This window comes from Amblyomma mixtum, chromosome 2 (genome assembly GCF_055824585.1).
Source record: "Amblyomma mixtum isolate Tamu chromosome 2, ASM5582458v1, whole genome shotgun sequence".
Classification (NCBI taxonomy): domain Eukaryota; kingdom Metazoa; phylum Arthropoda; class Arachnida; order Ixodida; family Ixodidae; genus Amblyomma; species Amblyomma mixtum.
The window spans coordinates 133,709,366-133,713,348 of record NC_143013.1 but is presented as its reverse complement, the minus strand read 5'-3'; positions in this window follow the sequence as shown (position 1 = coordinate 133,713,348).

The following is a 3,983-nucleotide window of genomic DNA, read 5'->3' as shown; positions in this document are numbered from 1 at the left end:
TTCCACTGTTTTTCGCAAGCTCATGCGCTCGCAGCGCAAGCGCTCGCTGCTGTGACGAAGAATTCAAGCCGACCTAAGCAAGCCTACTCTGGTCGAAGCACTTTCGTAAGAGCGGCTACATGCAGAGCTTGTCCCTAATGAGATCTCTCGAGATTTCTGTCGCGGCTGAACCATGAGGCCGTTCCTTTGATTTCCTCGCGCATGAGAGGCGTGTCACCATTCCGAAGAAGCGCCTCTTCTAAAAGTAGAAACATGCTCACTTAGCCCCTGCAGAAACCTAATAAAGGCTCAAGCATGTGCTGCTCTGCTAAGCTTAAGTGCGGCCAGACCACCTGAGACCTGCTCAGCAAGGCTCGGTTAGTGATTTTATACTCGGTTCGACGTATCCAAGCAAGCAAGCAAGCAAGCAAGCAAAGTAGAACACAATAAAGCAAAGCAAGCAAGCATCGAAGTTCTTCATATGCGTCATCTCGTTTAGTCGTAGCTAAGGGATTAAAATGAAAGCGTTCGACGTTCTGATTTCGGATGCAAACTTAGCAGAGAAATGAATGCCAACCAAGTTTTTGCAAAAAACGCGATGTCTCGCAACTTTACTCGGTTTCTTCATCAAGTTGTGTCAGCGGGCGAGTTGCAGCTAGCTTGGCTTTTATACACACGTAGTTGGCCACTACTTCACAGAACCTAAACTGCAAATCTAGGAAGGGCGAACATTTCCCAGGCAGCGATTAATATTTTCTGGCATCTGCTGAACGCGCCACGAGTGAAGCAGCAGCTTTGTGCGGTTATTTGACTTGGTTTCCAGCGCATAATGATTCCGTCACTATCCTGTGGTCACATGCCTCGCAGTGCTCGGCCACTGCGCTTCGCTAATTTTGACATAAACTTTCTGCTGCTTCATCGTTTCCTTGAAATACTTTCTTGCCCCAACCTACGCCGGATAGTGAGAAAAGGATTTTTTGTAAACAGCGCTTGGGGCCTTTTCTTTAGGATGACTCTCTTTCGGGTGAGCCAGGAGGCGTCCGGTCGTAGTAATTGACTTGAGTATTGTTCGCACCCTTTCCTTTCCGAGAATAGCAGCTGAGGTAGTGCTGGAAGCTTTTACGCACCGTCTGCATACGCGTCTTTCACGCTGGCGTATGCTTGTGCTAGGCGTAGAATTTTTTGCTCGTGTCTTTTTTGCTTTCAGCTGATACGTGGAATAACAAACAGTAGTATCCTTTTCTTTGGAGGTCAGTAAAAAAAATAGTCGCCATATTCGCTTTTACAACGCCACGGAAAGCCGCGATCTGCACTCAACGCAGCGACGCGCGGCACAGGCCGCATATTTCTGCTAAAAAAGGCAATTCACGCTTGTTTTTGCCTTATTTGGATGCGATATTCGAGCATACAGCGTGAAGAACTATAGGACGGCGCTGCCAGCCTGATTTTCAAAAAAAGTGCTTCAGTCTCCCTTTAAGTGTTGAGTCTCGACCTAATCTACTGCTTAACGCCATACCATAGCCGCTCTGCAGGCCCGCCCGACGCTTCAGCTTCGTTACTACCGCAGTTTGAGGCGTCCTCCGCACTCGTGCCGTAGCATATTTTAGCAGGGTCTAAGCAAACCACAAAGACAACCTTGTGTGTTACGTAGCAGCGCGCCAGAAAGACCGAGGGACCGAAAGAAATAGACATCCGCTCGTCCGTTTCTTTCTGCACCCTGTCCTTGTGCGCCGCTCCTTAATTAAGGGGAACCAACTAGCCCTGTCTTCCAAATTACCACATTATCGGAATTCACATTACACATTACCGAATAACTATGGCCGCCGATATTTTATTCAAAATAGTGTGACATACCGAATTTAGAAACCGGAAGGTTTCTTGTGGCTCCGACCTGTATTATCTATATCCAAATACCTCTAATTGCAGTCCTGTAGGTTCTCGTCATTACCTGTTATACTTACGCTCACACCTAGGAGCAGACCGGTACAACTCCTGACCTGCTGCTAGCGCCGCACCTACCTAAAGCACAGCGAAAAAACGCAATATCACTTGCGTTCAACCGTTTAGAAGTGTTTGTTCAACAGCTTTCTTAGGGCAAGTTGGTGCATACTTGAACTGGTGAAAAAATTCAGGGGGCACTTTGGCTGCCTAAAGTGCGTTTTCCGCACCGCTTTCGCTGCTTCTGTGGCACTGGTGGCGTCACATATAATTTAGTACTAATTACTAAGTGATGGCAAATCACTCATTAATGCTTAATTACTGATTAATGCCTGAATAATAATTCACTGCTAATTAATGACGCTTAAGTTTCGCCTTTACAAGTGGAACGCGACAGCGTGTTGTAGCGCTGCCAGGGAGTCCACGGAACGCCACCACTCGTTCGGCGCGATGCCTTGCCCTTTGAACGCAACGCTTTTTGAGGAAAGGAAATGGAGCAGTAATTCTCTGTCATCTCGGTGTACACCTGAACCGCACCGTAGAGGAAGGGAGGAAGTGGGAGTGAAAGAAGACAAAGAGGGCCCGTAATGAAGAAAATGAAAATTGTATTTGAGGAAAGGAAATTACGCACTAACTGTCTCGCATATCTCGATGGACATTGAATAGGTTGGGGCAACCGAAAAGGAAATAAAAATAATAGGCCCCTGCCTGCACCGTTTACACACAACAGGCTTAACCCAATTGAAAAATAAAACAGGAGGCCCGTAGGCAAGTTGTAATTTGACCACCCGTGGGTGGAAAAATAAAATATTAGGGAAAATGCTACATTAGCGACCCACAGCCGAGAGAGCGGGCCCGGGGAGGCTCCCCTGACCTCCCCTGGGAAGTAGCGGAAAGGGAAATGGGACGTGGGGAGGGAATGGGGACAGCGAGATTTTTGCTCTGATCCTTCAATTATCTCGACTCCATTACTGGCCCGCCTGGCCAGGGCAGGGAGAGCATCGAGATTGCCCAATGGTGCGGCCCCACTCACGGGATGCCCGACCACCCACCATACGCAACGGGCTCCGACCGTCGGAGACAGGAAAACCTAACACGGGGTCAGTAGCTACCTGGGGCTCCTCATCGCTCACTAGAAGGCTTTTCCCACCTGCCGGCTACTAGCCGTCGAAGGTTTTTCGCGGTTTTTCGGACACCGGAAGTATGTGTGATAGTCCCGGCCAGTGGACGCCCAGTACGTCAACGGCCTCGCGGCCTCAGAACCGGTCAGACTCCGGGGGGTCCATCTGTGCTTCCTCCAACCACCCATGCACTTATTTCCTCTCCTAGCTTACTCTTCTCCTACTGAGGAGAGAGTGTTCAAGGCTGGGCGACCGGGCCACTAACCAAGAACGGGGCTTAGGATGAGATGACCCGGGCCTACTCCACCGGTACTCCACACATCTTCGGTTTTCGCCAGACTCTTACGAGGCAGTACTAAGCCCTCATCCCCCGGCATCCCGCAGGCGGTTAAGCCTGCGGCCGGCCGTAAGGCCGCTTCCCCGAGGCGGCGGTCCTCAGAGCCTGGCCACTATGAACCCCCGCGCGGACCTGGTTTCTCCGTAACCAGAAACCGACGCGTCGGTAGCCAGACTTGCACGCCCCCGCGCGCAGAGGAAGGAAGGTAGCATGTATTCGAAAACCTTTTGGCGTTTTGACATGCCTTCCGGGCCGGATTTCGTGGGTCCAACCTGAGTATAAACCCAGGCCTGCCTCCGCTCAGGCATCGGACCTCACGTGCACGACTGGCCCTCACAGTCGTCTGGGAGTCGCTGCCACTCCCATTGGGGGTTTGCATCCCCAGAGGATGGGTCCCGGCCATCCCATCCCCACTGCTGGCATTGCACAGCCGTCAAAATTCAGGGGGGGGGGGGGCACTTTTTTGACCTAAAATGTGGTCACTGATGAGTGGTTAAGATGTTAAGCTTCGCCTCTAAGAGTGGAACGCGACAGCGTCTTGTAACGCTGCCCGGGAGTCCATAAAACGCCATCACCCATTCGGTTTTACGCCTCGCTCGTCGGTAAAT